Below are 27,547 nucleotides of genomic sequence, written 5' to 3' on the forward strand. Positions count from 1 at the left end.
GAAATCTTATCATTTATTTCCTCTCTCCTTTTTCAGTCTCTCTCTCTAGATGTGTCTGTTTCTTATCCTTTCTAAATTCAGTCTATGAATTTTTCCCTCTCTCTCTGTCTCTCTTGTGTATGCATGCCTATGAATATATGTATGCATGTCTATTGTTAGCCTAGGTTTAAGTTTTAGGTTTTAGTTTTCAGTGAGATAAAGGATTGGGATTGGAGTCGCTGTGAGGGGAAGGGATAGGGGTGATGCTCTTGTTTCTGGTTCACTGAGTGATGTGAGTTCTTAGTCTCTTTTTCATATGAACCCCTCCTCATAGACACCACTTGCAAATAGTCTCTCATATTCAGTTTGCTACCTTTTAATTTGTGAATGCTTAGCTTTTTTTTGTTGCAAAGCTGTTCAATTGCATAGAAGCCCCTGGTGTTCTTTGGTTTTCTGTTTCCCTTACTTGAAGAGACCCATTTTTGCTTCCCACACCAAATGTTAAGGAGCCTAAGGCACATGCTTATTTCAAGGAGTTTCAAACCTCCCTTGTGGCTCATCCGGTAAAGAGTCCACCTGCAAGGCGGGAGACCTGGGTTCGATTCCCGGGTTGGGAAATCCCCTGGAGAAGGGAAAAGCTACCCGCTCCAGTATTCTGGCCTGGAGAATCCAGTGGCCTGTATAGTCCATAGGGTTGCAAAAAGTCAGACAAAACTGAGCGACTTTCACTTTCACTCAGAACTTCTAGCTTTGGGTTGACGTGTTTCACTGATTTTGTGGTGCTATGAGAACAAAAGGCAATGTGATTCTTCAGATGCAGCCATCCAGTTTTGCCATGGCCCTTTCTTGAAGAGGCTTTTGTGTTCCCTTTTGCGTATACTCCCCTCCTTTGTAGTGGGTGAATTGACCATAGAAGCTTGGGTTTATTTCTTGGACTCTCAACTCTGTTGTATGGATCTGGATGCGTGTGTATGTTTGTGTGCCCAACACCACACTGTCCAGATGATCCTAGTGTAGCAGTCTAGTTGGCTATCAGGCATCCTGGTAGACCCATATCAGGCCTTCTTTCCTTAGACTGTACAGACAATATAGGCTCCTTTGTGTTTTCATACCCATTTTGGAGTTCCTTGGTTTAGTGCCCTGTGAACATTGCATGGCAACTTGAGAGGAAGAGCACGGACCCTCTGGATTGCCTTCGGGGATGTGACACCATTTTACCAATAGGAATCCTTCCAGCCCATGAGCTCAGCTTATTTTCCATCGGATCATGTGGATATCATCTTCTTTCATCCATCTCTTGCAGTTTTCTGAGACCGGGTCCTTCCCTCCTGGGTTAGATGGACTCCTGGGTATTTCCTCCTAGTGTAAGTCATTGTCAATGGGGTTGATACTTTCCTTCTCATTCTAAGAGTTTGTGGTGAGCATTGGAAATGCAAACGATTTTCCCCCCTTCCTCTCTGTCCATCTCTCTGAGCCACCAGGTAGAACAGGCGTAGTCAGGGTCACACGGGGCTCAGGGAGTGCAGCTAGACTGTGTTTCTCAGGCCCTCAGTGCTGGGCATCATTCGGTATACTCTCCATGAACCTTCCTTGGTCTGGTGTCCCTTCAGACCTCTCCCTAGTTTTAATAACCTTGCTTGTGTTCTTTGTCTCTTTGGAGACACATCCTTTATCAGCTGTGTGTTTGCAAGTATTTGTCTGCCAGTGTGTGACGTATCCTTTGCTTTTTCTCGTAAGGTCTTTACCAGAGTGGAGACCTTTGATTTTGCACAGTCCACAGTATTGCCTTTTTGTGCATTGCCTTTCTGTATTGTTTCTGAAGACTCCAAGCTCATGTCTAGCCTCTGCTCGATTTTCTGCTGGATTTGTGAGATGTTTGGCATGGAAAATATGTCTCAGAAAAATTTGAAACGAATTTGGTGTAAGGTGTCAAGTTTCCATCCTCATTCATGTCATCCCCTCTGGTTTTCAATTCATCGCTCCTGAACTCCTTTGGAGACCTTGTGGGAAGTTTGGTTGCCTTTCAGTTTGAATTTCTGCTCTTGAATAGATTCACCCAGTTCTGCCAGCAGGGACACGGTAAAGGGTGAGTGAGGGGCAGCCTGCCCTCCCAGCACTGACCACACTGTGTGGTGAGTGTTGCTCTCCCCTCTGGGAGCCCCAGGCCACAGGCATCCCAGTGAGTAGCCAGCTCTGTTCGCAGCTGAAAGGAGTTAGTCTCTCAGGAGCCTCTGTGAGGTTGCCTTTGGGTCTCCCAGGGTGGGAGTTTACAGTGACAGGACCCATTGCACTGCAAGTGAAGTGAGAACCCATATGACATCCGCCACTGCTCCTAAAGAGATGCACCTGAGGCCCCTTGAAGGTCCCGCACAGAGAGCTCTTTAGTGGACATGCTGGAAACTCTGTTTCCTCGTGGGCTGCCCAGGGCAGGCTCTCACCAGTCCAGACACAGACCACGGTGATGACCGGCTCTGCTCTCTCCAAAGGGTTTTCATTGGTGTGTACCCTCATCTGAGCAGTCAGGCCATGTGTACTGCCTCTCCTTGCAACTTCTAGGCCAGGGCTCCTAGGCTAGAACTCTCAGGTCTAACTTGCAGAACTAGGCTACACGGGCCAAGTGCATTGCCTGTCCTCGCAACTTCACAGCTCTCTTCTCTTCTTTACTGCACATTGATTTTCAAGAGTGTGTTTGGGCCACAAGGATGTTGGGTCTTTCTCTAGCCTTATCTCATGAAGTTGAGACAACCTCATTGTTTCTGGTTGTTCCCGTGCTCTGTTTTTCCCATTCTCTTTCCTGGCTTCTTTTGGTGACTTTGTTTGTGCCTGAGGAAGAGCTCAGCATTTCTCTTCTGCCTGAGACATCACACAACAGTAATGCCCACCTGGAGATTAGTTGCCAAAAGGGCCTCGTTTTGCAGATGACATCTTGAAATCACCTGCACTGCCGTTTCTGATACACAAAGGCTGCCCTAAAGGAAATAAAAAACAAGTCCCAAGTCTAGTCTTAAAATATGTGGGCTGTCTAATGAAACCACCTTTTCTATGATTTCATTGATAGGCATTAACTGGAGACATCCAGAATATGGGAAGACACTGAGATATGAGAGAATTAAAGGTTGTCAGGGGCAAGGGAGGAACAGGGAGTGCTTGAGGTGAATACAGGATTTGCAGGGGGTGAGGGAGGGTTGGTTGTGGAGAATGAAAGAGTCCCAAACTAGAAAGTGGTGATGGTTGCAGAGGATTGTGAAGGTCCTTAATGCTCCAGAAGTGTACCACCTAACATCAATTTTATTGATTAAAAATGTAAGGAAAAAATACACCAATCTGTGACAAACAAAATATAAATCAAGAAAATAAAATACAGAAAACCTGAATGAAAAGAAGCTCAGGGGAAGCGAATTCAATCTCCACTGGGTAGAAAGTGAGTTGATGGCATCCACGGGTGGCAGAGAGGGATGGAGGATGCAAAGCCAAACCCTCCCCTGGACACGGTGTTTCCAGAAATGGAAATTTGGAAAGGGCTCTGGGTCTCTGTCCAGAGCAGGGGTCCATTCTCCTTGCAGAGGTGGGTCAATCATCGTGGGCATCTGGGTCTTGGGCAGAAGCCAGGGCAGGCTCTCCCTTCAGAGGTGTTCTCTTATCCCCTGACTCAGGTTCTCCTGCCAAAATCCGAGCACGGGCAGGCAGAAGCGAACATGGAGGTGGAGGTGGAGGTTCTCCCCCGGGGATTGGAGCATTGGTGCCTGGGCCTGAGGGTCCTGCTTGCACAGAGATCTGATCCTCCCAGTGTGCTGGCCAATACCCAGTTGGCCTGGTGTCTATGGGAAGGCATGTCTCAGGTCTCGATCTCCTCTCAGTGGATCCCTGAGTCCTGGACATCTAGCAACCACCTCTGTAGAGACAGGGCTGGGAAGTGGAGCCTGGTTGAACCTGGGGGCTGGTGCTGGAGCTGTGAGAGAAGAAAAGGTTACCCACAGGCCTGCCTTTGCCCTTTGCCTCTCTGGAGACAATTCTACCCTGAGCTTTTGAGACAATTCTCAGTTTAGGAAGTCACAATAGGATGTCGTCCTGCCTGCAGTCCACCAAGCAGAAGGTCTGAGGCCAGCCTTTGCTCCAGGTCCAGCACCAGCTTTGGGGGACTCCTCCTGTGTAGCTCAGGACTCCTTCCCCACACACTCACATGCACCAGCACCTCCTCACCTCTGTGCTCACCGTGCTGGGCTCCTGGTCCTCCTGCTGCCTCAGAGGCAGAGGTTCTCAGTGCTCTGGGTCGGACCCGGGTGTGCTGAGCTCCGTGGCAGCCTGAGACTGGGCCGCCGGGTGTGTCTTGGGTGGTGAAGGGGCAGCAGGCCTTCCCTGCTTCCTCTTCAGTCCCAGTTGGGCTGAACCCTCTGTGGGCTCGCTCACCTGGAGGCGGCACTAGGCCTCAAGGGCGGGGGGTGGTGCTCCAACCCCTCCCTCGGGGAGGTGGATGGGGTGTCCCTCTCATCGGCCATATCCAGTGGGAAGCTCTGCAATGACAGTGACCATCAGCCAGCCCTGCTTGGAGTTTTCTGAGCTGGGCCTGCTCAGTATGGCTGTTGCTTCTGCCTACTCAAACTTTTGCTCCCAGAACCAACAGAGACGTGTGTCTGCTCAGACACCTACCCGGGAGAATGGAGACCCACCTGAGGGTGTGAGGTCAGCCTGGGCGGCTGGTGTTGCCTGCCCTGTCCTCATCCCACCCAGCCTGCTTTCCCCTGGGATGTGGATACAACCGGCCCACAGACTTCTGACCCCACATCCGCCTCGGTTTGCTTGAGGCAGACACACCCCAAGAAACCCCCATCCACACACACAGGCAAAGGACCGAGTGTTTCCGGGTGGCATGGGAGAGGTGGCCTGGCCCGGCCTGGGGCTCCCTGTGTTACCTTTCTGTTTCTCTGGGCAAAGGGCCAGAGGCCTCTCGGCGGGGGCCCTGAGCCAGCGTCCACAGGGTTCCCACACACTCTGCCTGGGAGCTCTCCTGAGGCCCCGGCCTCTGGGCAGGGGCAAACAGCAGAACATCTTGGCAGCAAGTGATCTGGCTGGGGCTTCTCTCCACTCTGGAGGCCTGGATACCTGTGTTCCGGGTTCTGTTGTTTTATGTTGCCAGGAAGTGACATCATTTCCTGGGGTTTGTGCTGAGGTCCCTTCCCCAAAGCTCCCCAAGAAATCTCTTGGTTTCTGACTGCTGAACCCCCCCGAGGCCATGTGCAGGCACAGAGACGCCCACACAGCCCACCCTACATCCTTGGGGAGCCCTGGATGCAGCCAGGGCCTGAGCTCGGAGGACCCCGCTGCTCTCAGACCAGACCCCTTTTTCTCATAAGTCATGTGGCCCTGGACAAGCATATGCCCCTCAGGGTTTCCCCAGTCTCTCCATCTGCAGAGTGTGGATCACTCTCCCATCTGCCTCCTAGGTCTGTCGGCCTATGATCACCTCCGTGCCTTTCAACCTTGGGCTGATATGTCTCGGAGCTTGTGCACTGAGACTTCCAAAAGAAGAATTCGATATAGGGCTGACATACCACCGAATGGGGCAGAACATGGCCTGGATGGGTTCTGGACCTAGGAAAAGGCAGTCGTCTCGCCTTCCTGATATTTCAAGATCCCACCCCACCCCCACACTGTGGGAGATCTTGAGGTAAGATTCAGACCTCTCCCCTCCAATATAGAACAACCTTCGTCACCCTCCCGTTCCACTGAGATTCTGGCTCAAGTGTCCCACCTCAGTCTCTAGGGGAGATCAAGGCTTCCCCTATGGTGCCTCCCAGGCTTCTCTCTTTTACTCTCATCCCCTTGGGTCATTTCCCCCCTTGCAGGGTGAATGGGCCTCTCATTGTTTCAAACCTTGAGATTGATTCATGCAAATTCTGTGAAATCTTATCATTTATTTCCTCTCTCCTTTTTCAGTCTCTCTCTCTAGATGTGTCTGTTTCTTATCCTTTCTAAATTCAGTCTATGAATTTTTCCCTCTCTCTCTGTCTCTCTTGTGTATGCATGCCTATGAATATATGTATGCATGTGTATTGTTAGCCTAGGTTTAAGTTTTAGGTTTTAGTTTTCAGTGAGATAAAGGATTGGGATTGGAGTCGCTGTGAGGGGAAGGGATGGGGTGATGCTCTTGTTTCTGGTTCACTGAGTGATGTGAGTTCTTAGTCTCTTTTTCATATGAACCCCTCCTCATAGACACCACTTGCAAATAGTCTCTCATATTCAGTTTGCTACCTTTTAATTTGTGAATGCTTAGCTTTTTTTTGTTGCAAAGCTGTTCAATTGCATAGAAGCCCCTGGTGTTCTTTGGTTTTCTGTTTCCCTTACTTGAAGAGACCCATTTTTGCTTCCCACACCAAATGTTAAGGAGCCTAAGGCACATGCTTATTGCAAGGAGTTTCAAACCTCCCTTGTGGCTCATCCGGTAAAGAGTCCACCTGCAAGGCGGGAGACCTGGGTTCGATTCCCGGGTTGGGAAATCCCCTGGAGAAGGGAAAAGCTACCCGCTCCAGTATTCTGGCCTGGAGAATCCAGTGGCCTGTATAGTCCATAGGGTTGCAAAAAGTCAGACAAAACTGAGCGACTTTCACTTTCACTCAGAACTTCTAGCTTTGGGTTGACGTGTTTCACTGATTTTGTGGTGCTATGAGAACAAAAGGCAATGTGATTCTTCAGATGCAGCCATCCAGTTTTGCCATGGCCCTTTCTTGAAGAGGCTTTTGTGTTCCCTTTTGCGTATACTCCCCTCCTTTGTAGTGGGTGAATTGACCATAGAAGCTTGGGTTTATTTCTTGGACTCTCAACTCTGTTGTATGGATCTGGATGCATGTGTATGTTTGTGTGCCCAACACCACACTGTCCAGATGATCCTAGTGTAGCAGTCTAGTTGGCTATCAGGCATCCTGGTAGACCCATATCAGGCCTTCTTTCCTTAGACTGTACAGACAATATAGGCTCCTTTGTGTTTTCATACCCATTTTGGAGTTCCTTGGTTTAGTGCCCTGTGAACATTGCATGGCAACTTGAGAGGAAGAGCACGGACCCTCTGGATTGCCTTCGGGGATGTGACACCATTTTACCAATAGGAATCCTTCCAGCCCATGAGCTCAGCTTATTTTCCATCGGATCATGTGGATATCATCTTCTTTCATCCATCTCTTGCAGTTTTCTGAGACCGGGTCCTTCCCTCCTGGGTTAGATGGACTCCTGGGTATTTCCTCCTAGTGTAAGTCATTGTCAATGGGGTTGATACTTTCCTTCTCATTCTAAGAGTTTGTGGTGAGCATTGGAAATGCAAACGATTTTCCCCCCTTCCTCTCTGTCCATCTCTCTGAGCCACCAGGTAGAACAGGCGTAGTCAGGGTCACACGGGGCTCAGGGAGTGCAGCTAGACTGTGTTTCTCAGGCCCTCAGTGCTGGGCATCATTCGGTATACTCTCCATGAACCTTCCTTGGTCTGGTGTCCCTTCAGACCTCTCCCTAGTTTTAATAACCTTGCTTGTGTTCTTTGTCTCTTTGGAGACACATCCTTTATCAGCTGTGTGTTTGCAAGTATTTGTCTGCCAGTGTGTGACGTATCCTTTGCTTTTTTTCGTAAGGTCTTTACCAGAGTGGAGACCTTTGATTTTGCACAGTCCACAGTATTGCCTTTTTGTGCATTGCCTTTCTGTATTGTTTCTGAAGACTCCAAGCTCATGTCTAGCCTCTGCTCGATTTTCTGCTGGATTTGTGAGATGTTTGGCATGGAAAATATGTCTCAGAAAAATTTGAAACGAATTTGGTGTAAGGTGTCAAGTTTCCATCCTCATTCATGTCATCCCCTCTGGTTTTCAATTCATCGCTCCTGAACTCCTTTGGAGACCTTGTGGGAAGTTTGGTTGCCTTTCAGTTTGAATTTCTGCTCTTGAATAGATTCACCCAGTTCTGCCAGCAGGGACACGGTAAAGGGTGAGTGAGGGGCAGCCTGCCCTCCCAGCACTGACCACACTGTGTGGTGAGTGTTGCTCTCCCCTCTGGGAGCCCCAGGCCACAGGCATCCCAGTGAGTAGCCAGCTCTGTTCGCAGCTGAAAGGAGTTAGTCTCTCAGGAGCCTCTGTGAGGTTGCCTTTGGGTCTCCCAGGGTGGGAGTTTACAGTGACAGGACCCATTGCACTGCAAGTGAAGTGAGAACCCATATGACATCCGCCACTGCTCCTAAAGAGATGCACCTGAGGCCCCTTGAAGGTCCCGCACAGAGAGCTCTTTAGTGGACATGCTGGAAACTCTGTTTCCTCGTGGGCTGCCCAGGGCAGGCTCTCACCAGTCCAGACACAGACCACGGTGATGACCGGCTCTGCTCTCTCCAAAGGGTTTTCATTGGTGTGTACCCTCATCTGAGCAGTCAGGCCATGTGTACTGCCTCTCCTTGCAACTTCTAGGCCAGGGCTCCTAGGCTAGAACTCTCAGGTCTAACTTGCAGAACTAGGCTACACGGGCCAAGTGCATTGCCTGTCCTCGCAACTTCACAGCTCTCTTCTCTTCTTTACTGCACATTGATTTTCAAGAGTGTGTTTGGGCCACAAGGATGTTGGGTCTTTCTCTAGCCTTATCTCATGAAGTTGAGACAACCTCATTGTTTCTGGTTGTTCCCGTGCTCTGTTTTTCCCATTCTCTTTCCTGGCTTCTTTTGGTGACTTTGTTTGTGCCTGAGGAAGAGCTCAGCATTTCTCTTCTGCCTGAGACATCACACAACAGTAATGCCCACCTGGAGATTAGTTGCCAAAAGGGCCTCGTTTTGCAGATGACATCTTGAAATCACCTGCACTGCCGTTTCTGATACACAAAGGCTGCCCTAAAGGAAATAAAAAACAAGTCCCAAGTCTAGTCTTAAAATATGTGGGCTGTCTAATGAAACCACCTTTTCTATGATTTCATTGATAGGCATTAACTGGAGACATCCAGAATATGGGAAGACACTGAGATATGAGAGAATTAAAGGTTGTCAGGGGCAAGGGAGGAACAGGGAGTGCTTGAGGTGAATACAGGATTTGCAGGGGTTGAGGGAGGGTTGGTTGTGGAGAATGAAAGAGTCCCAAACTAGAAAGTGGTGATGGTTGCAGAGGATTGTGAAGGTCCTTAATGCTCCAGAAGTGTACCACCTAACATCAATTTTATTGATTAAAAATGTAAGGAAAAAATACACCAATCTGTGACAAACAAAATATAAATCAAGAAAATAAAATACAGAAAACCTGAATGAAAAGAAGCTCAGGGGAAGCGAATTCAATCTCCACTGGGTAGAAAGTGAGTTGATGGCATCCACGGGTGGCAGAGAGGGATGGAGGATGCAAAGCCAAACCCTCCCCTGGACACGGTGTTTCCAGAAATGGAAATTTGGAAAGGGCTCTGGGTCTCTGTCCAGAGCAGGGGTCCATTCTCCTTGCAGACGTGGGTCAATCATCGTGGGCATCTGGGTCTTGGGCAGAAGCCAGGGCAGGCTCTCCCTTCAGAGGTGTTCTCTTATCCCCTGACTCAGGTTCTCCTGCCAAAATCCGAGCACGGGCAGGCAGAAGCGAACATGGAGGTGGAGGTGGAGGTTCTCCCCCGGGGATTGGAGCATTGGTGCCTGGGCCTGAGGGTCCTGCTTGCACAGAGATCTGATCCTCCCAGTGTGCTGGCCAATACCCAGTTGGCCTGGTGTCTATGGGAAGGCATGTCTCAGGTCTCGATCTCCTCTCAGTGGATCCCTGAGTCCTGGACATGTAGCAACCACCTCTGTAGAGACAGGGCTGGGAAGTGGAGCCTGGTTGAACCTGGGGGCTGGTGCTGGAGCTGTGAGAGAAGAAAAGGTTACCCACAGGCCTGCCTTTGCCCTTTGCCTCTCTGGAGACAATTCTACCCTGAGCTTTTGAGACAATTCTCAGTTTAGGAAGTCACAATAGGATGTCGTCCTGCCTGCAGTCCACCAAGCAGAAGGTCTGAGGCCAGCCTTTGCTCCAGGTCCAGCACCAGCTTTGGGGGACTCCTCCTGTGTAGCTCAGGACTCCTTCCCCACACACTCACATGCACCAGCACCTCCTCACCTCTGTGCTCACCGTGCTTGGCTCCTGGTCCTCCTGCTGCCTCAGAGGCAGAGGTTCTCAGTGCTCTGGGTCGGACCCGGGTGTGCTGAGCTCCGTGGCAGCCTGAGACTGGGCCGCCGGGTGTGTCTTGGGTGGTGAAGGGGCAGCAGGCCTTCCCTGCTTCCTCTTCAGTCCCAGTTGGGCTGAACCCTCTGTGGGCTCGCTCACCTGGAGGCGGCACTAGGCCTCAAGGGCGGGGGGTGGTGCTCCAACCCCTCCCTCGGGGAGGTGGATGGGGTGTCCCTCTCATCGGCCATATCCAGTGGGAAGCTCTGCAATGACAGTGACCATCAGCCAGCCCTGCTTGGAGTTTTCTGAGCTGGGCCTGGTCAGTATGGCTGTTGCTTCTGCCTACTCAAACTTTTGCTCCCAGAACCAACAGAGACGTGTGTCTGCTCAGACACCTACCCGGGAGAATGGAGACCCACCTGAGGGTGTGAGGTCAGCCTGGGCGGCTGGTGTTGCCTGCCCTGTCCTCATCCCACCCAGCCTGCTTTCCCCTGGGATGTGGATACAACCGGCCCACAGACTTCTGACCCCACATCCGCCTCGGTTTGCTTGAGGCAGACACACCCCAAGAAACCCCCATCCACACACACAGGCAAAGGACCGAGTGTTTCCGGGTGGCATGGGAGAGGTGGCCTGGCCCGGCCTGGGGCTCCCTGTGTTACCTTTCTGTTTCTCTGGGCAAAGGGCCAGAGGCCTCTCGGCGGGGGCCCTGAGCCAGCGTCCACAGGGTTCCCACACACTCTGCCTGTGAGCTCTCCTGAGGCCCCGGCCTCTGGGCAGGGGCAAACAGCAGAACATCTTGGCAGCAAGTGATCTGGCTGGGGCTCCTCTCCACTCTGGAGGCCTGGATACCTGTGTTCCGGGTTCTGTTGTTTTATGTTGCCAGGAAGTGACATCATTTCCTGGGGTTTGTGCTGAGGTCCCTTCCCCAAAGCTCCCCAAGAAATCTCTTGGTTTCTGACTGCTGAACCCCCCCGAGGCCATGTGCAGGCACAGAGACGCCCACACAGCCCACCCTACATCCTTGGGGAGCCCTGGATGCAGCCAGGGCCTGAGCTCGGAGGACCCCGCTGCTCTCAGACCAGACCCCTTTTTCTCATAAGTCATGTGGCCCTGGACAAGCATATGCCCCTCAGGGTTTCCCCAGTCTCTCCATCTGCAGAGTCTGGATCACTCTCCCATCTGCCTCCTAGGTCTGTCGGCCTATGATCACCTCCGTGCCTTTCAACCTTGGGCTGATATGTCTCGGAGCTTGTGCACTGAGACTTCCAAAAGAAGAATTCGATATAGGGCTGACATACCACCGAATGGGGCAGAACATGGCCTGGATGGGTTCTGGACCTAGGAAAAGGCAGTCGTCTCGCCTTCCTGATATTTCAAGATCCCACCCCACCCCCACACTGTGGGAGATCTTGAGGTAAGATTCAGACCTCTCCCCTCCAATATAGAACAACCTTCGTCACCCTCCCGTTCCACTGAGATTCTGGCTCAAGTGTCCCACCTCAGTCTCTAGGGGAGATCAAGGCTTCCCCTATGATGCCTCCCAGGCTTCTCTCTTTTACTCTCATCCCCTTGGGTCATTTCCCCCCTTGCAGGGTGAATGGGCCTCTCATTGTTTCAAACCTTGAGATTGATTCATGCAAATTCTGTGAAATCTTATCATTTATTTCCTCTCTCCTTTTTCAGTCTCTCTCTCTAGATGTGTCTGTTTCTTATCCTTTCTAAATTCAGTCTATGAATTTTTCCCTCTCTCTCTGTCTCTCTTGTGTATGCATGCCTATGAATATATGTATGCATGTCTATTGTTAGCCTAGGTTTAAGTTTTAGGTTTTAGTTTTCAGTGAGATAAAGGATTGGGATTGGAGTCGCTGTGAGGGGAAGGGATAGGGGTGATGCTCTTGTTTCTGGTTCACTGAGTGATGTGAGTTCTTAGTCTCTTTTTCATATGAACCCCTCCTCATAGACACCACTTGCAAATAGTCTCTCATATTCAGTTTGCTACCTTTTAATTTGTGAATGCTTAGCTTTTTTTTTGTTGCAAAGCTGTTCAATTGCATAGAAGCCCCTGGTGTTCTTTGGTTTTCTGTTTCCCTTACTTGAAGAGACCCATTTTTGCTTCCCACACCAAATGTTAAGGAGCCTAAGGCACATGCTTATTGCAAGGAGTTTCAAACCTCCCTTGTGGCTCATCCGGTAAAGAGTCCACCTGCAAGGCGGGAGACCTGGGTTCGATTCCCGGGTTGGGAAATCCCCTGGAGAAGGGAAAAGCTACCCGCTCCAGTATTCTGGCCTGGAGAATCCAATGGCCTGTATAGTCCATAGGGTTGCAAAAAGTCAGACAAAACTGAGCGACTTTCACTTTCACTCAGAACTTCTAGCTTTGGGTTGACGTGTTTCACTGATTTTGTGGTGCTATGAGAACAAAAGGCAATGTGATTCTTCAGATGCAGCCATCCAGTTTTGCCATGGCCCTTTCTTGAAGAGGCTTTTGTGTTCCCTTTTGCATATACTCCCCTCCTTTGTAGTGGGTGAATTGACCATAGAAGCTTGGGTTTATTTCTTGGACTCTCAACTCTGTTGTATGGATCTGGATGCGTGTGTATGTTTGTGTGCCCAACACCACACTGTCCAGATGATCCTAGTGTAGCAGTCTAGTTGGCTATCAGGCATCCTGGTAGACCCATATCAGGCCTTCTTTCCTTAGACTGTACAGACAATATAGGCTCCTTTGTGTTTTCATACCCATTTTGGAGTTCCTTGGTTTAGTGCCCTGTGAACATTGCATGGCAACTTGAGAGGAAGAGCACGGACCCTCTGGATTGCCTTCGGGGATGTGACACCATTTTACCAATAGGAATCCTTCCAGCCCATGAGCTCAGCTTATTTTCCATCGGATCATGTGGATATCATCTTCTTTCATCCATCTCTTGCAGTTTTCTGAGACCGGGTCCTTCCCTCCTGGGTTAGATGGACTCCTGGGTATTTCCTCCTAGTGTAAGTCATTGTCAATGGGGTTGATACTTTCCTTCTCATTCTAAGAGTTTGTGGTGAGCATTGGAAATGCAAACGATTTTCCCCCCTTCCTCTCTGTCCATCTCTCTGAGCCACCAGGTAGAACAGGCGTAGTCAGGGTCACACGGGGCTCAGGGAGTGCAGCTAGACTGTGTTTCTCAGGCCCTCAGTGCTGGGCATCATTCGGTATACTCTCCATGAACCTTCCTTGGTCTGGTGTCCCTTCAGACCTCTCCCTAGTTTTAATAACCTTGCTTGCGTTCTTTGTCTCTTTGGAGACACATCCTTTATCAGCTGTGTGTTTGCAAGTATTTGTCTGCCAGTGTGTGACGTATCCTTTGCTTTTTTTCGTAAGGTCTTTACCAGAGTGGAGACCTTTGATTTTGCACAGTCCACAGTATTGCCTTTTTGTGCATTGCCTTTCTGTATTGTTTCTGAAGACTCCAAGCTCATGTCTAGCCTCTGCTCGATTTTCTGCTGGATTTGTGAGATGTTTGGCATGGAAAATATGTCTCAGAAAAATTTGAAACGAATTTGGTGTAAGGTGTCAAGTTTCCATCCTCATTCATGTCATCCCCTCTGGTTTTCAATTCATCGCTCCTGAACTCCTTTGGAGACCTTGTGGGAAGTTTGGTTGCCTTTCAGTTTGAATTTCTGCTCTTGAATAGATTCACCCAGTTCTGCCAGCAGGGACACGGTAAAGGGTGAGTGAGGGGCAGCCTGCCCTCCCAGCACTGACCACACTGTGTGGTGAGTGTTGCTCTCCCCTCTGGGAGCCCCAGGCCACAGGCATCCCAGTGAGTAGCCAGCTCTGTTCGCAGCTGAAAGGAGTTAGTCTCTCAGGAGCCTCTGTGAGGTTGCCTTTGGGTCTCCCAGGGTGGGAGTTTACAGTGACAGGACCCATTGCACTGCAAGTGAAGTGAGAACCCATATGACATCCGCCACTGCTCCTAAAGAGATGCACCTGAGGCCCCTTGAAGGTCCTGCACAGAGAGCTCTTTAGTGGACATGCTGGAAACTCTGTTTCCTCGTGGGCTGCCCAGGGCAGGCTCTCACCAGTCCAGACACAGACCACGGTGATGACCGGCTCTGCTCTCTCCAAAGGGTTTTCATTGGTGTGTACCCTCATCTGAGCAGTCAGGCCATGTGTACTGCCTCTCCTTGCAACTTCTAGGCCAGGGCTCCTAGGCTAGAACTCTCAGGTCTAACTTGCAGAACTAGGCTACACGGGCCAAGTGCATTGCCTGTCCTCGCAACTTCACAGCTCTCTTCTCTTCTTTACTGCACATTGATTTTCAAGAGTGTGTTTGGGCCACAAGGATGTTGGGTCTTTCTCTAGCCTTATCTCATGAAGTTGAGACAACCTCATTGTTTCTGGTTGTTCCTGTGCTCTGTTTTTCCCATTCTCTTTCCTGGCTTCTTTTGGTGACTTTGTTTGTGCCTGAGGAAGAGCTCAGCATTTCTCTTCTGCCTGAGACATCACACAACAGTAATGCCCACCTGGAGATTAGTTGCCAAAAGGGCCTCGTTTTGCAGATGACATCTTGAAATCACCTGCACTGCCGTTTCTGATACACAAAGGCTGCCCTAACGGAAATAAAAAACAAGTCCCAAGTCTAGTCTTAAAATATGTGGGCTGTCTAATGAAACCACCTTTTCTATGATTTCATTGATAGGCATTAACTGGAGACATCCAGAATATGGGAAGACACTGAGATATGAGAGAATTAAAGGTTGTCAGGGGCAAGGGAGGAACAGGGAGTGCTTGAGGTGAATACAGGATTTGCAGGGGGTGAGGGAGGGTTGGTTGTGGAGAATGAAAGAGTCCCAAACTAGAAAGTGGTGATGGTTGCAGAGGATTGTGAAGGTCCTTAATGCTCCAGAAGTGTACCACCTAACATCAATTTTATTGATTAAAAATGTAAGGAAAAAATACACCAATCTGTGACAAACAAAATAGAAATCAAGAAAATAAAATACAGAAAACCTGAATGAAAAGAAGCTCAGGGGAAGCGAATTCAATCTCCACTGGGTAGAAAGTGAGTTGATGGCATCCACGGGTGGCAGAGAGGGATGGAGGATGCAAAGCCAAACCCTCCCCTGGACACGGTGTTTCCAGAAATGGAAATTTGGAAAGGGCTCTGGGTCTCTGTCCAGAGCAGGGGTCCATTCTCCTTGCAGAGGTGGGTCAATCATCGTGGGCATCTGGGTCTTGGGCAGAAGCCAGGGCAGGCTCTCCCTTCAGAGGTGTTCTCTTATCCCCTGACTCAGGTTCTCCTGCCAAAATCCGAGCACGGGCAGGCAGAAGCGAACATGGAGGTGGAGGTGGAGGTTCTCCCCCGGGGATTGGAGCATTGGTGCCTGGGCCTGAGGGTCCTGCTTGCACAGAGATCTCATCCTCCCAGTGTGCTGGCCAATACCCAGTTGGCCTGGTGTCTATGGGAAGGCATGTCTCAGGTCTCGATCTCCTCTCAGTGGATCCCTGAGTCCTGGACATGTAGCAACCACCTCTGTAGAGACAGGGCTGGGAAGTGGAGCCTGGTTGAACCTGGGGGCTGGTGCTGGAGCTGTGAGAGAAGAAAAGGTTACCCACAGGCCTGCCTTTGCCCTTTGCCTCTCTGGAGACAATTCTACCCTGAGCTTTTGAGACAATTCTCAGTTTAGGAAGTCACAATAGGATGTCGTCCTGCCTGCAGTCCACCAAGCAGAAGGTCTGAGGCCAGCCTTTGCTCCAGGTCCAGCACCAGCTTTGGGGGACTCCTCCTGTGTAGCTCAGGACTCCTTCCCCACACACTCACATGCACCAGCACCTCCTCACCTCTGTGCTCACCGTGCTGGGCTCCTGGTCCTCCTGCTGCCTCAGAGGCAGAGGTTCTCAGTGCTCTGGGTCGGACCCGGGTGTGCTGAGCTCCGTGGCAGCCTGAGACTGGGCCGCCGGGTGTGTCTTGGGTGGTGAAGGGGCAGCAGGCCTTCCCTGCTTCCTCTTCAGTCCCAGTTGGGCGGAACCCTCTGTGGGCTCGCTCACCTGGAGGCGGCACTAGGCCTCAAGGGCGGGGGGTGGTGCTCCGACCCCTCCCTCGGGGAGGTGGATGGGGTGTCCCTCTCATCGGCCATATCCAGTGGGAAGCTCTGCAATGACAGTGACCATCAGCCAGCCCTGCTTGGAGTTTTCTGAGCTGGGCCTGGTCAGTATGGCTGTTGCTTCTGCCTACTCAAACTTTTGCTCCCAGAACCAACAGAGACGTGTGTCTGCTCAGACACCTACCCGGGAGAATGGAGACCCACCTGAGGGTGTGAGGTCAGCCTGGGCGGCTGGTGTTGCCTGCCCTGTCCTCATCCCACCCAGCCTGCTTTCCCCTGGGATGTGGATACAACCGGCCCACAGACTTCTGACCCCACATCCGCCTCGGTTTGCTTGAGGCAGACACACCCCAAGAAACCCCCATCCACACACACAGGCAAAGGACCGAGTGTTTCCGGGTGGCATGGGAGAGGTGGCCTGGCCCGGCCTGGGGCTCCCTGTGTTACCTTTCTGTTTCTCTGGGCAAAGGGCCAGAGGCCTCTCGGCGGGGGCCCTGAGCCAGCGTCCACAGGGTTCCCACACACTCTGCCTGTGAGCTCTCCTGAGGCCCCGGCCTCTGGGCAGGGGCAAACAGCAGAACATCTTGGCAGCAAGTGATCTGGCTGGGGCTCCTCTCCACTCTGGAGGCCTGGATACCTGTGTTCCGGGTTCTGTTGTTTTATGTTGCCAGGAAGTGACATCATTTCCTGGGGTTTGTGCTGAGGTCCCTTCCCCAAAGCTCCCCAAGAAATCTCTTGGTTTCTGACTGCTGAACCCCCCCGAGGCCATGTGCAGGCACAGAGACGCCCACACAGCCCACCCTACATCCTTGGGGAGCCCTGGATGCAGCCAGGGCCTGAGCTCGGAGGACCCCGCTGCTCTCAGACCAGACCCCTTTTTCTCATAAGTCATGTGGCCCTGGACAAGCATATGCCCCTCAGGGTTTCCCCAGTCTCTCCATCTGCAGAGTGTGGATCACTCTCCCATCTGCCTCCTAGGTCTGTCGGCCTATGATCACCTCCGTGCCTTTCAACCTTGGGCTGATATGTCTCGGAGCTTGTGCACTGAGACTTCCAAAAGAAGAATTCGATATAGGGCTGACATACCACCGAATGGGGCAGAACATGGCCTGGATGGGTTCTGGACCTAGGAAAAGGCAGTCGTCTCGCCTTCCTGATATTTCAAGATCCCACCCCACCCCCACACTGTGGGAGATCTTGAGGTAAGATTCAGACCTCTCCCCTCCAATATAGAACAACCTTCGTCACCCTCCCGTTCCACTGAGATTCTGGCTCAAGTGTCCCACCTCAGTCTCTAGGGGAGATCAAGGCTTCCCCTATGGTGCCTCCCAGGCTTCTCTCTTTTACTCTCATCCCCTTGGGTCATTTCCCCCCTTGCAGGGTGAATGGGCCTCTCATTGTTTCAAACCTTGAGATTGATTCATGCAAATTCTGTGAAATCTTATCATTTATTTCCTCTCTCCTTTTTCAGTCTCTCTCTCTAGATGTGTCTGTTTCTTATCCTTTCTAAATTCAGTCTATGAATTTTTCCCTCTCTCTCTGTCTCTCTTGTGTATGCATGCCTATGAATATATGTATGCATGTCTATTGTTAGCCTAGGTTTAAGTTTTAGGTTTTAGTTTTCAGTGAGATAAAGGATTGGGATTGGAGTCGCTGTGAGGGGAAGGGATAGGGGTGATGCTCTTGTTTCTGGTTCACTGAGTGATGTGAGTTCTTAGTCTCTTTTTCATATGAACCCCTCCTCATAGACACCACTTGCAAATAGTCTCTCATATTCAGTTTGCTACCTTTTAATTTGTGAATGCTTAGCTTTTTTTTGTTGCAAAGCTGTTCAATTGCATAGAAGCCCCTGGTGTTCTTTGGTTTTCTGTTTCCCTTACTTGAAGAGACCCATTTTTGCTTCCCACACCAAATGTTAAGGAGCCTAAGGCACATGCTTATTGCAAGGAGTTTCAAACCTCCCTTGTGGCTCATCCGGTAAAGAGTCCACCTGCAAGGCGGGAGACCTGGGTTCGATTCCCGGGTTGGGAAATCCCCTGGAGAAGGGAAAAGCTACCCGCTCCAGTATTCTGGCCTGGAGAATCCAATGGCCTGTATAGTCCATAGGGTTGCAAAAAGTCAGACAAAACTGAGCGACTTTCACTTTCACTCAGAACTTCTAGCTTTGGGTTGACGTGTTTCACTGATTTTGTGGTGCTATGAGAACAAAAGGCAATGTGATTCTTCAGATGCAGCCATCCAGTTTTGCCATGGCCCTTTCTTGAAGAGGCTTTTGTGTTCCCTTTTGCATATACTCCCCTCCTTTGTAGTGGGTGAATTGACCATAGAAGCTTGGGTTTATTTCTTGGACTCTCAACTCTGTTGTATGGATCTGGATGCGTGTGTATGTTTGTGTGCCCAACACCACACTGTCCAGATGATCCTAGTGTAGCAGTCTAGTTGGCTATCAGGCATCCTGGTAGACCCATATCAGGCCTTCTTTCCTTAGACTGTACAGACAATATAGGCTCCTTTGTGTTTTCATACCCATTTTGGAGTTCCTTGGTTTAGTGCCCTGTGAACATTGCATGGCAACTTGAGAGGAAGAGCACGGACCCTCTGGATTGCCTTCGGGGATGTGACACCATTTTACCAATAGGAATCCTTCCAGCCCATGAGCTCAGCTTATTTTCCATCGGATCATGTGGATATCATCTTCTTTCATCCATCTCTTGCAGTTTTCTGAGACCGGGTCCTTCCCTCCTGGGTTAGATGGACTCCTGGGTATTTCCTCCTAGTGTAAGTCATTGTCAATGGGGTTGATACTTTCCTTCTCATTCTAAGAGTTTGTGGTGAGCATTGGAAATGCAAACGATTTTCCCCCCTTCCTCTCTGTCCATCTCTCTGAGCCACCAGGTAGAACAGGCGTAGTCAGGGTCACACGGGGCTCAGGGAGTGCAGCTAGACTGTGTTTCTCAGGCCCTCAGTGCTGGGCATCATTCGGTATACTCTCCATGAACCTTCCTTGGTCTGGTGTCCCTTCAGACCTCTCCCTAGTTTTAATAACCTTGCTTGCGTTCTTTGTCTCTTTGGAGACACATCCTTTATCAGCTGTGTGTTTGCAAGTATTTGTCTGCCAGTGTGTGACGTATCCTTTGCTTTTTTTCGTAAGGTCTTTACCAGAGTGGAGACCTTTGATTTTGCACAGTCCACAGTATTGCCTTTTTGTGCATTGCCTTTCTGTATTGTTTCTGAAGACTCCAAGCTCATGTCTAGCCTCTGCTCGATTTTCTGCTGGATTTGTGAGATGTTTGGCATGGAAAATATGTCTCAGAAAAATTTGAAACGAATTTGGTGTAAGGTGTCAAGTTTCCATCCTCATTCATGTCATCCCCTCTGGTTTTCAATTCATCGCTCCTGAACTCCTTTGGAGACCTTGTGGGAAGTTTGGTTGCCTTTCAGTTTGAATTTCTGCTCTTGAATAGATTCACCCAGTTCTGCCAGCAGGGACACGGTAAAGGGTGAGTGAGGGGCAGCCTGCCCTCCCAGCACTGACCACACTGTGTGGTGAGTGTTGCTCTCCCCTCTGGGAGCCCCAGGCCACAGGCATCCCAGTGAGTAGCCAGCTCTGTTCGCAGCTGAAAGGAGTTAGTCTCTCAGGAGCCTCTGTGAGGTTGCCTTTGGGTCTCCCAGGGTGGGAGTTTACAGTGACAGGACCCATTGCACTGCAAGTGAAGTGAGAACCCATATGACATCCGCCACTGCTCCTAAAGAGATGCACCTGAGGCCCCTTGAAGGTCCTGCACAGAGAGCTCTTTAGTGGACATGCTGGAAACTCTGTTTCCTCGTGGGCTGCCCAGGGCAGGCTCTCACCAGTCCAGACACAGACCACGGTGATGACCGGCTCTGCTCTCTCCAAAGGGTTTTCATTGGTGTGTACCCTCATCTGAGCAGTCAGGCCATGTGTACTGCCTCTCCTTGCAACTTCTAGGCCAGGGCTCCTAGGCTAGAACTCTCAGGTCTAACTTGCAGAACTAGGCTACACGGGCCAAGTGCATTGCCTGTCCTCGCAACTTCACAGCTCTCTTCTCTTCTTTACTGCACATTGATTTTCAAGAGTGTGTTTGGGCCACAAGGATGTTGGGTCTTTCTCTAGCCTTATCTCATGAAGTTGAGACAACCTCATTGTTTCTGGTTGTTCCTGTGCTCTGTTTTTCCCATTCTCTTTCCTGGCTTCTTTTGGTGCCTTTGTTTGTGCCTGAGGAAGAGCTCAGCATTTCTCTTCTGCCTGAGACATCACACAACAGTAATGCCCACCTGGAGATTAGTTGCCAAAAGGGCCTCGTTTTGCAGATGACATCTTGAAATCACCTGCACTGCCGTTTCTGATACACAAAGGCTGCCCTAAAGGAAATAAAAAACAAGTCCCAAGTCTAGTCTTAAAATATGTGGGCTGTCTAATGAAACCACCTTTTCTATGATTTCATTGATAGGCATTAACTGGAGACATCCAGAATATGGGAAGACACTGAGATATGAGAGAATTAAAGGTTGTCAGGGGCAAGGGAGGAACAGGGAGTGCTTGAGGTGAATACAGGATTTGCAGGGGGTGAGGGAGGGTTGGTTGTGGAGAATGAAAGAGTCCCAAACTAGAAAGTGGTGATGGTTGCAGAGGATTGTGAAGGTCCTTAATGCTCCAGAAGTGTACCACCTAACATCAATTTTATTGATTAAAAATGTAAGGAAAAAATACACCAATCTGTGACAAACAAAATAGAAATCAAGAAAATAAAATACAGAAAACCTGAATGAAAAGAAGCTCAGGGGAAGCGAATTCAATCTCCACTGGGTAGAAAGTGAGTTGATGGCATCCACGGGTGGCAGAGAGGGATGGAGGATGCAAAGCCAAACCCTCCCCTGGACACGGTGTTTCCAGAAATGGAAATTTGGAAAGGGCTCTGGGTCTCTGTCCAGAGCAGGGGTCCATTCTCCTTGCAGAGGTGGGTCAATCATCGTGGGCATCTGGGTCTTGGGCAGAAGCCAGGGCAGGCTCTCCCTTCAGAGGTGTTCTCTTATCCCCTGACTCAGGTTCTCCTGCCAAAATCCGAGCACGGGCAGGCAGAAGCGAACATGGAGGTGGAGGTGGAGGTTCTCCCCCGGGGATTGGAGCATTGGTGCCTGGGCCTGAGGGTCCTGCTTGCACAGAGATCTCATCCTCCCAGTGTGCTGGCCAATACCCAGTTGGCCTGGTGTCTATGGGAAGGCATGTCTCAGGTCTCGATCTCCTCTCAGTGGATCCCTGAGTCCTGGACATGTAGCAACCACCTCTGTAGAGACAGGGCTGGGAAGTGGAGCCTGGTTGAACCTGGGGGCTGGTGCTGGAGCTGTGAGAGAAGAAAAGGTTACCCACAGGCCTGCCTTTGCCCTTTGCCTCTCTGGAGACAATTCTACCCTGAGCTTTTGAGACAATTCTCAGTTTAGGAAGTCACAATAGGATGTCGTCCTGCCTGCAGTCCACCAAGCAGAAGGTCTGAGGCCAGCCTTTGCTCCAGGTCCAGCACCAGCTTTGGGGGACTCCTCCTGTGTAGCTCAGGACTCCTTCCCCACACACTCACATGCACCAGCACCTCCTCACCTCTGTGCTCACCGTGCTGGGCTCCTGGTCCTCCTGCTGCCTCAGAGGCAGAGGTTCTCAGTGCTCTGGGTCGGACCCGGGTGTGCTGAGCTCCGTGGCAGCCTGAGACTGGGCCGCCGGGTGTGTCTTGGGTGGTGAAGGGGCAGCAGGCCTTCCCTGCTTCCTCTTCAGTCCCAGTTGGGCTGAACCCTCTGTGGGCTCGCTCACCTGGAGGCGGCACTAGGCCTCAAGGGCGGGGGGTGGTGCTCCGACCCCTCCCTCGGGGAGGTGGATGGGGTGTCCCTCTCATCGGCCATATCCAGTGGGAAGCTCTGCAATGACAGTGACCATCAGCCAGCCCTGCTTGGAGTTTTCTGAGCTGGGCCTGGTCAGTATGGCTGTTGCTTCTGCCTACTCAAACTTTTGCTCCCAGAACCAACAGAGACGTGTGTCTGCTCAGACACCTACCCGGGAGAATGGAGACCCACCTGAGGGTGTGAGGTCAGCCTGGGCGGCTGGTGTTGCCTGCCCTGTCCTCATCCCACCCAGCCTGCTTTCCCCTGGGATGTGGATACAACCGGCCCACAGACTTCTGACCCCACATCCGCCTCGGTTTGCTTGAGGCAGACACACCCCAAGAAACCCCCATCCACACACACAGGCAAAGGACCGAGTGTTTCCGGGTGGCATGGGAGAGGTGGCCTGGCCCGGCCTGGGGCTCCCTGTGTTACCTTTCTGTTTCTCTGGGCAAAGGGCCAGAGGCCTCTCGGCGGGGGCCCTGAGCCAGCGTCCACAGGGTTCCCACACACTCTGCCTGTGAGCTCTCCTGAGGCCCCGGCCTCTGGGCAGGGGCAAACAGCAGAACATCTTGGCAGCAAGTGATCTGGCTGGGGCTCCTCTCCACTCTGGAGGCCTGGATACCTGTGTTCCGGGTTCTGTTGTTTTATGTTGCCAGGAAGTGACATCATTTCCTGGGGTTTGTGCTGAGGTCCCTTCCCCAAAGCTCCCCAAGAAATCTCTTGGTTTCTGACTGCTGAACCCCCCCGAGGCCATGTGCAGGCACAGAGACGCCCACACAGCCCACCCTACATCCTTGGGGAGCCCTGGATGCAGCCAGGGCCTGAGCTCGGAGGACCCCGCTGCTCTCAGACCAGACCCCTTTTTCTCATAAGTCATGTGGCCCTGGACAAGCATATGCCCCTCAGGGTTTCCCCAGTCTCTCCATCTGCAGAGTGTGGATCACTCTCCCATCTGCCTCCTAGGTCTGTCGGCCTATGATCACCTCCGTGCCTTTCAACCTTGGGCTGATATGTCTCGGAGCTTGTGCACTGAGACTTCCAAAAGAAGAATTCGATATAGGGCTGACATACCACCGAATGGGGCAGAACATGGCCTGGATGGGTTCTGGACCTAGGAAAAGGCAGTCGTCTCGCCTTCCTGATATTTCAAGATCCCACCCCACCCCCACACTGTGGGAGATCTTGAGGTAAGATTCAGACCTCTCCCCTCCAATATAGAACAACCTTCGTCACCCTCCCGTTCCACTGAGATTCTGGCTCAAGTGTCCCACCTCAGTCTCTAGGGGAGATCAAGGCTTCCCCTATGGTGCCTCCCAGGCTTCTCTCTTTTACTCTCATCCCCTTGGGTCATTTCCCCCCTTGCAGGGTGAATGGGCCTCTCATTGTTTCAAACCTTGAGATTGATTCATGCAAATTCTGTGAAATCTTATCATTTATTTCCTCTCTCCTTTTTCAGTCTCTCTCTCTAGATGTGTCTGTTTCTTATCCTTTCTAAATTCAGTCTATGAATTTTTCCCTCTCTCTCTGTCTCTCTTGTGTATGCATGCCTATGAATATATGTATGCATGTCTATTGTTAGCCTAGGTTTAAGTTTTAGGTTTTAGTTTTCAGTGAGATAAAGGATTGGGATTGGAGTCGCTGTGAGGGGAAGGGATAGGGGTGATGCTCTTGTTTCTGGTTCACTGAGTGATGTGAGTTCTTAGTCTCTTTTTCATATGAACCCCTCCTCATAGACACCACTTGCAAATAGTCTCTCATATTCAGTTTGCTACCTTTTAATTTGTGAATGCTTAGCTTTTTTTTGTTGCAAAGCTGTTCAATTGCATAGAAGCCCCTGGTGTTCTTTGGTTTTCTGTTTCCCTTACTTGAAGAGACCCATTTTTGCTTCCCACACCAAGTGTTAAGGAGCCTAAGGCACATGCTTATTGCAAGGAGTTTCAAACCTCCCTTGTGGCTCATCCGGTAAAGAGTCCACCTGCAAGGCGGGAGACCTGGGTTCGATTCCCGGGTTGGGAAATCCCCTGGAGAAGGGAAAAGCTACCCGCTCCAGTATTCTGGCCTGGAGAATCCAATGGCCTGTATAGTCCATAGGGTTGCAAAAAGTCAGACAAAACTGAGCGACTTTCACTTTCACTCAGAACTTCTAGCTTTGGGTTGACGTGTTTCACTGATTTTGTGGTGCTATGAGAACAAAAGGCAATGTGATTCTTCAGATGCAGCCATCCAGTTTTGCCATGGCCCTTTCTTGAAGAGGCTTTTGTGTTCCCTTTTGCATATACTCCCCTCCTTTGTAGTGGGTGAATTGACCATAGAAGCTTGGGTTTATTTCTTGGACTCTCAACTCTGTTGTATGGATCTGGATGCGTGTGTATGTTTGTGTGCCCAACACCACACTGTCCAGATGATCCTAGTGTAGCAGTCTAGTTGGCTATCAGGCATCCTGGTAGACCCATATCAGGCCTTCTTTCCTTAGACTGTACAGACAATATAGGCTCCTTTGTGTTTTCATACCCATTTTGGAGTTCCTTGGTTTAGTGCCCTGTGAGCATTGCATGGCAACTTGAGAGGAAGAGCACGGACCCTCTGGATTGCCTTCGGGGATGTGACACCATTTTACCAATAGGAATCCTTCCAGCCCATGAGCTCAGCTTATTTTCCATCGGATCATGTGGATATCATCTTCTTTCATCCATCTCTTGCAGTTTTCTGAGACCGGGTCCTTCCCTCCTGGGTTAGATGGACTCCTGGGTATTTCCTCCTAGTGTAAGTCATTGTCAATGGGGTTGATACTTTCCTTCTCATTCTAAGAGTTTGTGGTGAGCATTGGAAATGCAAACGATTTTCCCCCCTTCCTCTCTGTCCATCTCTCTGAGCCACCAGGTAGAACAGGCGTAGTCAGGGTCACACGGGGCTCAGGGAGTGCAGCTAGACTGTGTTTCTCAGGCCCTCAGTGCTGGGCATCATTCGGTATACTCTCCATGAACCTTCCTTGGTCTGGTGTCCCTTCAGACCTCTCCCTAGTTTTAATAACCTTGCTTGCGTTCTTTGTCTCTTTGGAGACACATCCTTTATCAGCTGTGTGTTTGCAAGTATTTGTCTGCCAGTGTGTGACGTATCCTTTGCTTTTTTTCGTAAGGTCTTTACCAGAGTGGAGACCTTTGATTTTGCACAGTCCACAGTATTGCCTTTTTGTGCATTGCCTTTCTGTATTGTTTCTGAAGACTCCAAGCTCATGTCTAGCCTCTGCTCGATTTTCTGCTGGATTTGTGAGATGTTTGGCATGGAAAATATGTCTCAGAAAAATTTGAAACGAATTTGGTGTAAGGTGTCAAGTTTCCATCCTCATTCATGTCATCCCCTCTGGTTTTCAATTCATCGCTCCTGAACTCCTTTGGAGACCTTGTGGGAAGTTTGGTTGCCTTTCAGTTTGAATTTCTGCTCTTGAATAGATTCACCCAGTTCTGCCAGCAGGGACACGGTAAAGGGTGAGTGAGGGGCAGCCTGCCCTCCCAGCACTGACCACACTGTGTGGTGAGTGTTGCTCTCCCCTCTGGGAGCCCCAGGCCACAGGCATCCCAGTGAGTAGCCAGCTCTGTTCGCAGCTGAAAGGAGTTAGTCTCTCAGGAGCCTCTGTGAGGTTGCCTTTGGGTCTCCCAGGGTGGGAGTTTACAGTGACAGGACCCATTGCACTGCAAGTGAAGTGAGAACCCATATGACATCCGCCACTGCTCCTAAAGAGATGCACCTGAGGCCCCTTGAAGGTCCTGCACAGAGAGCTCTTTAGTGGACATGCTGGAAACTCTGTTTCCTCGTGGGCTGCCCAGGGCAGGCTCTCACCAGTCCAGACACAGACCACGGTGATGACCGGCTCTGCTCTCTCCAAAGGGTTTTCATTGGTGTGTACCCTCATCTGAGCAGTCAGGCCATGTGTACTGCCTCTCCTTGCAACTTCTAGGCCAGGGCTCCTAGGCTAGAACTCTCAGGTCTAACTTGCAGAACTAGGCTACACGGGCCAAGTGCATTGCCTGTCCTCGCAACTTCACAGCTCTCTTCTCTTCTTTACTGCACATTGATTTTCAAGAGTGTGTTTGGGCCACAAGGATGTTGGGTCTTTCTCTAGCCTTATCTCATGAAGTTGAGACAACCTCATTGTTTCTGGTTGTTCCTGTGCTCTGTTTTTCCCATTCTCTTTCCTGGCTTCTTTTGGTGCCTTTGTTTGTGCCTGAGGAAGAGCTCAGCATTTCTCTTCTGCCTGAGACATCACACAACAGTAATGCCCACCTGGAGATTAGTTGCCAAAAGGGCCTCGTTTTGCAGATGACATCTTGAAATCACCTGCACTGCCGTTTCTGATACACAAAGGCTGCCCTAAAGGAAATAAAAAACAAGTCCCAAGTCTAGTCTTAAAATATGTGGGCTGTCTAATGAAACCACCTTTTCTATGATTTCATTGATAGGCATTAACTGGAGACATCCAGAATATGGGAAGACACTGAGATATGAGAGAATTAAAGGTTGTCAGGGGCAAGGGAGGAACAGGGAGTGCTTGAGGTGAATACAGGATTTGCAGGGGGTGAGGGAGGGTTGGTTGTGGAGAATGAAAGAGTCCCAAACTAGAAAGTGGTGATGGTTGCAGAGGATTGTGAAGGTCCTTAATGCTCCAGAAGTGTACCACCTAACATCAATTTTATTGATTAAAAATGTAAGGAAAAAATACACCAATCTGTGACAAACAAAATAGAAATCAAGAAAATAAAATACAGAAAACCTGAATGAAAAGAAGCTCAGGGGAAGCGAATTCAATCTCCACTGGGTAGAAAGTGAGTTGATGGCATCCACGGGTGGCAGAGAGGGATGGAGGATGCAAAGCCAAACCCTCCCCTGGACACGGTGTTTCCAGAAATGGAAATTTGGAAAGGGCTCTGGGTCTCTGTCCAGAGCAGGGGTCCATTCTCCTTGCAGAGGTGGGTCAATCATCGTGGGCATCTGGGTCTTGGGCAGAAGCCAGGGCAGGCTCTCCCTTCAGAGGTGTTCTCTTATCCCCTGACTCAGGTTCTCCTGCCAAAATCCGAGCACGGGCAGGCAGAAGCGAACATGGAGGTGGAGGTGGAGGTTCTCCCCCGGGGATTGGAGCATTGGTGCCTGGGCCTGAGGGTCCTGCTTGCACAGAGATCTCATCCTCCCAGTGTGCTGGCCAATACCCAGTTGGCCTGGTGTCTATGGGAAGGCATGTCTCAGGTCTCGATCTCCTCTCAGTGGATCCCTGAGTCCTGGACATGTAGCAACCACCTCTGTAGAGACAGGGCTGGGAAGTGGAGCCTGGTTGAACCTGGGGGCTGGTGCTGGAGCTGTGAGAGAAGAAAAGGTTACCCACAGGCCTGCCTTTGCCCTTTGCCTCTCTGGAGACAATTCTACCCTGAGCTTTTGAGACAATTCTCAGTTTAGGAAGTCACAATAGG

Source organism: Giraffa tippelskirchi, chromosome 9 (assembly GCF_054371585.1).
Source record: "Giraffa tippelskirchi isolate mGirTip1 chromosome 9, T2T-mGirTip1v1.2.pri, whole genome shotgun sequence".
Taxonomy (NCBI): Eukaryota; Metazoa; Chordata; class Mammalia; order Artiodactyla; family Giraffidae; genus Giraffa; species Giraffa tippelskirchi.